Consider the following 10113-nt stretch of genomic DNA (forward strand, 5'->3'; position numbering starts at 1 on the left):
TTCATCGTTAAACCATCCCAACATTGGTGAATAAACCGTACTTGCATCAAATTTACATGCTACAACATGCTTAAATAAGCAAACATGCAATAAGTCATTCAACACAGAATCATCACCAAGATTAGAGGTCATATCAAAATGATTAAACATTGGTTCTTTTGCATCAATAGTTAATTCAATGGGTGCACTCAAAATTGTTGGTATTTCAGTTGTTTGATCACATGGCAAAGTCAAATTATCAACGTAGTCCTCTAAAATAGGTGGTGTGATCAAAGTAGAGGGTAGCTCATCAGATGGTGCATTCAAATTGACAAGGCATTCATCATTCTCATGTAGAGATGGAAGATCAGTACCTTTGTCATTACCTCTTATGATCAACTCAGATGATGTAGCCACTCTCGGGGGCGATGTGTCACATGGTGGAGGTGATGTAGTCCTGACAACAACGGATGTGGTTGTCATAGTATGCCTAGTAGTTGAAGGAACAATCATATCAACTCTTGGAATGTGCACCGTGCGCTTGTTCTCCTCGTGTCCAACACGTCGTTTTATTTCCTGTTCAGCTTTGCAAGCAAGATGAAACAAATGGTCCATAGGATAACACTCTTCATGAATTAGTATCTCTTGAATATCACGGTTTAATCCTCCCCAAAATCTATCCATAAAATCATCTTCACTTTCTTCTAAAGAGGAATGCAACAAGGTAGTTTGTAAATCATCATAATATTTTGTTACAGTTTCACTACCTTGTTTTAAGTGTTGCAACTTCTTAATCATGTCACGAGTATAATAAGCAGGGACGAAAGTATGTCGCATGGCAAGTTTGAAATCATCCCAAGTAGTAGGTATATAATCAGGGTGTAACCGACAATATTCACTCCACCAAACCAAAGCATAACCAGTGAAAGAACCAACCACAACCTTAACCTTTTTATGTTCATCGAAATTATGGGAAGCAAATATATTTTTTATGTCGAACTCCCATTCAATATATAAAGCAGGTTTAAAACGGCCATTAAATGGTGGTATAGATACATTAACCTGATCATGTGCATTTGGATGTTTGTGCACCTCTCGTGACGGTTGTGGTATTTGCAAAGGTGGTGGCACGTCTCCCGCGATCGACGAAGCCCATGAATTGACTCTGGATCCTGTCATGATTAGTAGAACAAGAAACAAAACCCAAAAATAATGTTCCTATAACTACTAGGATGTGGTGGTAAAACGCTCACAGTAAAGCAAATATCAATGTCTTACACGTTCTTACCATGCAGCAGGCGGTGATCGGCAACCTGCGGTGTCAAGTAACTCCGAATATTGAGTAAAGCGATTGCCAGGGGAGCGTACGTATACACGGTGTGGAAATATGTGGAGCTGGGTTGGCTATATATGGTAGCAAAAGATTAGCAATAATCAATTCAAAGATGCAATGTTGAATAAACGCTCAACGACGGTACTGTGCTGGTCCTAGGCTAGACCGGACTAGAGACGCGAGCCTAGAACACTAATGAGGTCACGGCGTAGCACAACTAGCATCAGTGAAGGATACTAAGTAGCTCTGGACAGCAAGATATAAGTGAAGATCACAACGGCAGTAAAGATAATGATGAAAAACAACTGCCAAACAGGATATACAACAACTCTCTCTCCAATTTTCCTCTTGAAAAGTTTGAGCCAATTTTCTGATAAATTCTTTCAAAGAATGCTACTAACTCAAGCTTTTCAATGCAAAAAGAATCACTCAATTCCGAGTTGATATGAGGAGTCAAAGAATTCTAAAACTGGCCTGAAAAATTGGAACAAGCTGTGTTCACGAACTTCAGAGGGCAAAAAGACCTATTTAGAAGCTGATTTTGAGGTGTCAAATATTGAACTAGCTTCTGCAACTATTTGGATGCGGCTCGTCGCTAGCTTCAATTTGAGTACTCACGGAGCCAAAACGGACTTCGTATGAGGAAGATACACCTGTTTTACTGAACAGTGCGCAAAACAGATTCCAATCCGAATTCAGGTACGAGATTGATTCTAGAGAGATCCGATTTTTTTTTCTCTCTTTTTTTTTCTCTTTTTTTTTTCTCACGCTTTTTTTTCTTTTTCTTCTCTCTCTTTTTCTTTTTTTTTTCCTTTTTTCTCTTTTTTTCTCTATCTTTTTTTTCTTTCCAAGACAAACTAGATAAGATGCAGATTCGATCAGGCGAAGATGTGAATGACCTCAACTATGATTATGACAATGAACAGTGCGTAGCATGTGGTGGAAATTAATAGATGGGATGGTGGACGGCGGAAGGGATAATGATGCAGCGGCGGCGTGACTAATGTGAACAGAACTCGAAACTCTAAAGGAACTAGGCACTAAGACCAGCAACTGACACGACGATGCAACCGATAATTCAACTATGCAAGCAATGAATAGAAAATTGCAAAGGCTCAGACTGGCTTGGATAAAGGATGAACAGATCTAACTTTTTTTGTGTGGCTTTTTCTTGGACAATAGGTAAGAAAATAAATCTAACCTAGGAAAACTGGAAATTCTCACCGAGCAACCTGAAAACTGATACCACTTGATAGAGGCGAGGGTCCCGATCTTTCGATGAGATGATAACTATCGATTTGGTAGAGACGACTTTGACGATCCGACTACAAACGTGAACGACGTTGCGCCTTAGCAATCGCTAAACCAATCTCCTGAGGTTACTGACGATGCTGGAAGCACGGTCAGCCTGACCACGAAGGTCTATTCCTGCAAGCAATCGAAGAACGAGCAAGAATATGATAAAGCAATCTGAATATTGTAAATATATATGAAGTATTGATAATGGTGGGGATCCGAAAAGTGGTCTTGGTCTGGTCGTTGGACACAAACGAAGCACACGAAGTTGCAATGGCTAACTTTTAACTAAACAAATCCCCAGGAAAAGCTACTAGATGGATCTACTTATATAGGAGCAAGGGGTGGCGGCCAAGGAGGTGGGAGGACGTCCCAAGGCAGCCTAAAACTAAATCTAGGTCGTACAAGGCCAATGGGCCCAAGTGGAGGTGATGTAACACCTTTGGACTTGTAGTTTGACTCGGATTCTGCTGCAGCATCAGATTGTTTCGTCCACAACTCAATGCTCCGGACGAATTTGAAGGTGATTCAAATTGGGTTGGAAAGTGCACGAAATCTAGTTTCCAACAAAAAAAGAATCACCCAATTCGGAGTCCGTATGAAAAACTTGTGTGCGTTTTGAGTCAGGTGTGTCTGTGCAGTCCGAATCTGAATCCAGAACGTGAGAGACTTGGACTCTATCTTCTCTTGGGCCAAAAGTGACGTGAGAGAACTTTTTGGACAGCAAATAAACATCTCTTTCTTCCTTATCTTCATATGTGGATTGTACAAATGTCCCATACACCTGCAATTAGACAAAACACAAAAGTGTGTGAAGTATTTTTGTTCTGGATAACATAAATAGATTATTGAATAGTTTGCACTAGAAATCACCTGACAAATATGCATATATGCAATATTTTTGGTCATATCAAAGGTAGTCATGTCCTCATCAGCTTTGGTGGAAGTCGACTTTGACGATCCGACTACGAACGTGCGAGGACGTCGCGCCTTAGCAATCGCTAAACCAACTCCGAGAGGTTATTGACCACGCCGGAGCACGATCAACCTGACCACGAGGGTCTGTTTCCTGCGAGCAAACGAAGAACAAGCAAGAAACTAAGATTGCAATCTGGATATTGCGAATATAAGATGAAAGCTTTATTGATCAAGGTGGGGTTCTGTGACGCCTTTGTCTGGTCGTTGAACACAAACGAAGTACGCGAAGTTGCAACTATGGCGAACTTTTAATCTAAACAAAACCCAAAGTCTAAACGATGCCCTAAGGGCTGTATATATGGAGGAAGATGGGGGAATTTCGTGGCCCTTGGTGGAGGGGTCCGAAATCAACCCTATCTCTTGTTTCCCCACACATACGGACTCTAAAAATAGCCTATACTTATGTATTTCGAAATTACATGGGCCTGGCCCAATAATAAGGTGACGCAGCACCTAAAATAGCCTCGGGACGAAATTTATGAAGTGGCATCTTGTATATTTCGTCCAAGGCTTCATGCACCCATTATGGTGGCTTCAAAGTCCTGAAATCATCACTTGTAACTCCGTTCTTGTTCCCCTTGCGCATGCCATCATCTCCATGCTTGTTCTTGCTCCAATGTTCATCCTTCTCCAAGCTAGGCCCTTCATTTGTAAGCAAAACAAATGTATCCAATTTAGGCAGCATCATATTCTCTTGAACATTAGAATCATTACCAAGAAGTACCTGGTAATTTAGTTGGTGTGCACGAGCTCTAGTAATTGGTCCAGTATGTATAGCAGCAGGGGCTGTGGGTGTAACAATTGTATTGATGTCCTCATCACTACCTTGTTGCATTCCTCTTTAGAAGAAAGTGAAGATGATTTTATGGATAGATTTTGGGCAGGATTAAACCGTGATATTCAAGAGATACTAATTCATGAAGAGTGTTATCCTATGGACCATTTGTTTCATCTTGCTTGCAAAGCTGAACAGGAAATAAAACGACGTGTTGGCCACGAGGAGAACAAGCGCACGGTGCACATTCCAAGAGTTGATATGATTGTTCCTTCAACTACTAGGCATACTATGACAACCACATCCGTTGTTGTCAGGACTACATCACCTCCACCATGTGACACATCGCCCCCGAGAGTGGCTACATCATCTGAGTTGATCATAAGAGGTAATGACAAAGGTACTGATCTTCCATCTCTACATGAGAATGATGAATGCCTTGTCAATTTGAATGCACCATCTGATGAGCTACCCTCTACTTTGATCACACCACCTATTTTAGAGGACTACGTTGATAATTTGACTTTGCCATGTGATCAAACAACTGAAATACCAACAATTTTGAGTGCACCCATTGAATTAACTATTGATGCAAAAGAACCAATGTTTAATCATTTTGATATGACCTCTAATCTTGGTGATGATTCTGTGTTGAATGACTTATTGCATGTTTGCTTATTTAAGCATGTTGTAGCATGTAAATTTGATGCAAGTACGGTTTATTCACCAATGTTGGGATGGTTTAACGATGAACATTGTCAATCTTTTGAAATGAATAAGAGCTTCACTTATATGTGCAAACTGAGTTGCAATATTTTCATGCCTTCTACTTCTTGTGCTAATTTTTTGGCTTTAGATTTTATGAACTATGCAAGTTACTCATCTATTCAAGTGTCATATATGCAAAAATCAAGGGAAGTAAAAATGGATGACATATACATATACAACATGTACACCTTGTCTCTTTTGTTAGCCACATTTCAGATTAAGCAACGCCGAGGACGGCTTTATTTTCAAGAAGGGGAGGATGATGAGGACATGACTACCTTGGATATGACCAAAAATATTGCATATATGCATATTTGTCAGGTGATTTCTAGTGCAAACTATTCAATAATCTATTTATGTTATCCAGAACAAAAATACTTCACACACTTTTGTGTTTTGTCTAATTGCAGGTGTATGGGACATTTGTACAATCCACATATGAAGATAAGGAAGAAAGAGATGTTTATTTGCTGTCCAAAAAGTTCTCTCACGTCACTTTTGGCCCAAGAGAAGATAGAGTCCAAGTCTCTCACGTTCTGGATTCAGATTCGGACTGCACAGACACACCTGACTCAAAACGCACACAAGTTTTTCATACGGACTCCGAATTGGGTGATTCTTTTTCTCTTGGAAACTAGATTTCGTGCACTTTCCAACCCAATTGGAATCACCTTCAAATTCGTCCGGAGCGTTGAGTTGTGGACGAAACAATCTGATGCTGCAGCAGAATCCGAGTCAAACTACAAGTCCAAAGGTGTTACATCACCTCCACTTGGGCCCATTGGCCTTGTACGACCTAGATTTAGTTTTAGGCTGCCTTGGGACGTCCTCCCACCTCCTTGGCCGCCACCCCTTGCTCCTATATAAGTAGATCCATCTAGTAGCTTTTCCTTGGGATTTGTTTAGTTAAAAGTTAGCCATTGCAACTTCGTGTACTTCGTTTGTGTCCAACGACCAGACCAAGACCACTTCCGGATCCCCACCATTATCAATACTTCATATATATTTGCAATATTCAGATTGCTTTATCATATTCTTGCTCGTTCTTCGATTGCTTGCAGGAATAGACCTTCGTGGTCAGGCTGACCGTGCTTCCAGCATCGTCAGTAACCTCAGGAGATTGGTTTAGCGATTGCTAAGGTGCAACGTCGTGCACGTTTGTAGTCGGATCGTCAAAGTCGTCTCCACCAAATCGATAGTTATCATCTCATCGAAAGATCGGGACCCTCGCCTCTATCAAGGTTGCGGTTGGTTCTTTCACTGGTTATGCTTTGGTTTGGTGGAGTGAATATTGTCGGTTACACCCTGATTATATACCTACTACTTGGGATGATTTGAAACTTGCCATGCGACATACTTTCGTCCCTGCTTATTATACTCGTGACATGATTAAGAAGTTGCAACACTTAAAACAAGGTAGTGAAACTGTAACAAAATATTATGATGATTTACAAACTACCTTGTTGCATTCCTCTTTAGAAGAAAGTGAAGATAATTTTATGGATAGATTTTGGGGAGGATTAAACCGTGATATTCAAGAGATACTAATTCATGAAGAGTGTTATCCTATGGACCATTTGTTTCATCTTGCTTGCAAAGCTGAACAGGAAATAAAACGACGTGTTGGCCACGAGGAGAACAAGCGCACGGTGCACATTCCAAGAGTTGATATGATTGTTCCTTCAACTACTAGGCATACTATGACAACCACATCCGTTGTTGTCAGGACTACATCACCTCCACCATGTGACACATCGCCCCCGAGAGTGGCTACATCATCTGAGTTGATCATAAGAGGTAATGACAAAGGTACTGATCTTTCATCTCTACATGAGAATGATGAATGCCTTGTCAATTTGAATGCACCATCTGATGAGCTACCCACTACTTTGATCACACCACCTATTTTAGAGGACTATGTTGATAATTTGACTTTGCCATGTGATCAAACAACTGAAATACCAACAATTTTGAGTGCACCCATTGAATTAACTATTGATGCAAAAGAACCAATGTTTAATCATTTTGATATGACCTCTAATCTTGGTAATGATTCTGTGTTGAATGACTTATTGCATGTTTGCTTATTTAAGCATGTTGTAGCATGTAAATTTGATGCAAGTAAGGTTTATTCACCAACGTTGGGATGGTTTAATGATGAACATTGTCAATCTTTTGAAATGAATAAGAGCTTCACTTATATGTGCAAACTGAGTTGCAATATTTTTATGCCTTCTACTTCTTGTGCTAATTTTTTGGCTTTAGATTTTATGAACTATGCAAGTTACTCATCTATTCATGTGTCATATATGCAAAAATCAAGGGAAGTAAAAATGGATGACATATACATATACAACATGTACACCTTGTCTCTTTTGTTAGCCACATTTCAGATTAAGCAACGCCGAGGACGGCTTTATTTTCAAGAAGGGGAGGATGATGAGGACATGACTACCTTGGATATGACCAAAAATATTGCATATATGCATTTGTCAGGTGATTTCTAGTGCAAACTATTCAATAATCTATTTATGTTATCCAGAACAAAAATACTTCACACACTTTTGTGTTTTGTCTAATTGCAGGTGTATGGGACATTTGTACAATCCACATATGAAGATAAGGAAGAAAGAGATGATTATTTGCTGTCCAAAAAGTTCTCTCACGTCACTTTTGGCCCAAGAGAAGATAGAGTCCAAGTCTCTCACGTTCTGGATTCAGATTCGGACTGCACAGACACACCTGACTCAAAACGCACACAAGTTTTTCATACGGACTCCGAATTGGGTGATTCTTTTTTTGTTGGAAACTAGATTTCGTGCACTTTCCAACCCAATTTGAATCACCTTCAAATTCGTCCGGAGCATTGAGTTGTGGACGAAACAATCTGATGCTGCAGCAGAATCCGAGTCAAACTACAAGTCCAAAGGTGTTACATCACCTCCACTTGGGCCCATTGGCCTTGTACGACCTAGATTTAGTTTTAGGCTGCCTTGGGACGTCCTCCCACCTTCTTGGCCGCCACCCCTTGCTCCTATATAACTAGATCCATCTAGTAGCTTTTCCTGGGGATTTGTTTAGTTAAAAGTTAGCCATTGCAACTTCGTGTACTTCGTTTGTGTCCAACGACCAGACCAAGACCGCTTCCGGATCCCCACCATTATCAATACCTCATATATATTTGCAATATTCAGATTGCTTTATCATATTCTTGCTTGTTCTTCGATTGCTTGCAGGAATAGACCTTCGTAGTCAGGCTGACCGTGCTTCCGGCATCGTCAGTAACCTCAGGAGATTGGTTTAGCGGTTGCTAAGGCGCAACGTCGTGCACGTTTGTAGTCGGATCGTCAAAGTCGTCTCCACCAAATCGATAGTTATCATCTCATCGAAAGATCGGGGCCCTCGCCTCTATCACCTAGGCTAGACTGTGCTAGAGACGCGAGCCTAGAACACCAACAAAATCACGGCGCGGCACGTAAACAAGGGAAAACCACACTCTGGAATTTTTTTTTGCTCTTTTTTTTGCGCTCTTTTTTTTTGCGCTGCTTTTTTTTTGCGAAAAATCACTATAATGGCGAGTGTCTCAAAACTCTTCCTAGGTCAAACTGACAGGATGGGCACGAAATTTTTTCGACCAAATTTTTTTTTTCGTTTTTTCGACTGCCCGGACCCAAAAACTGGAAACGGGTCAAAAAGAACTTCCTATAATGGCACCTGTCTCAAAACACTCAGAAACACCTAAAAATAGGATAGCCAGAAATTTTTTCGTTTCCGGACTCTTTTTTTTTTCGAAACCTACTCCGGCAAGGAAACACGAATCGGAATCTAGATGGATCTCGAAAACAAACCTAATATGACAAGAACTCGGATTGGTGGTGGATATATGGTGGTAGATGGCAGCGGTGGTGGTATATGACAGCTGTGGTGGTATATGGATACGGATTCGAAGCGGTGGCGGATAAGCGGTGGTGGTAGATGGCAAGGGTGATGATGATGGTGCGGCGGCGGCGTGACAACTTATGACCAGAACTCGAAACTCTAAAAGACTAGACTCTAAGACCAGCAACTAGACACGACGATGCAACCGCAAATTCAACAAAGCAAAACCCTAAAAAGATTATGCAAAGGCTCAGATTGGTTCGGATATGATGAACTAACCCTAATTTTTTTTGTGGCTTTTTCGTGGACTACAGGTATGAAGAACAGACTCGATCTAAACTACAAAAAAAACTGTAAAATCTCACCGAGCAACCTGGAAATCTGATACCACTTGATAGAGGCAAAGGTGTCCCGTCTTTCGATGAGATGATGGATATCGCTTTGGTGGCAGTCGACTTTGACAATCCGACTACGAACGTGCGAGGACGTCGCGCCTTAGCAATCGCTAAACCAACTCCGAGAGGTTATTGACCACGCCGGAGCACGATCAACCTGACCACGAGGGTCTGTTTCCTGCGAGCAAACGAAGAACAAGCAAGAAACTGAGATTGCAATCTGGATATTGCGAATATAAGATGAAAGCTTTATTGATCAAGGTGGGGTTCTGTGACGCCTTTGTCTGGTCGTTGAACACAAACGAAGTACGCGAAGTTGCAGCTATGGCGAACTTTTAATCTAAACAAAACCCAAAGTCTAAACGATGCCCTAAGGGCTGTATATATGGAGGAAGAGGGGGGGAATTTCGTGGCCCTTGGTGGAGGGGTCCGAAATCAACCCTATCTCTTGTTTTCCCACACATACGGACTCTAAAAATAGCCTATACTTATGTATTTCGAAATTACATGGGCCTGGCCCAATAATAAGGTGACGCAGCACCTAAAATAGCCTCGGGACGAAATTTATGAAGTGGCATCTTGTATATTTCGTCCAAGGCTTCATGCACCCATTATGGTGGCTTCAAAGTCCTGAAATCATCACTTGTAACTCCGTTCTTGTTCCCCTTGCGCATGCCATCATCTCCATGCTTGTTCTTGCTCCAATGTTC

Source organism: Triticum dicoccoides, chromosome 3A (assembly GCF_002162155.2).
Source record: "Triticum dicoccoides isolate Atlit2015 ecotype Zavitan chromosome 3A, WEW_v2.0, whole genome shotgun sequence".
NCBI lineage: Eukaryota > Viridiplantae > Streptophyta > Magnoliopsida > Poales > Poaceae > Triticum > Triticum dicoccoides.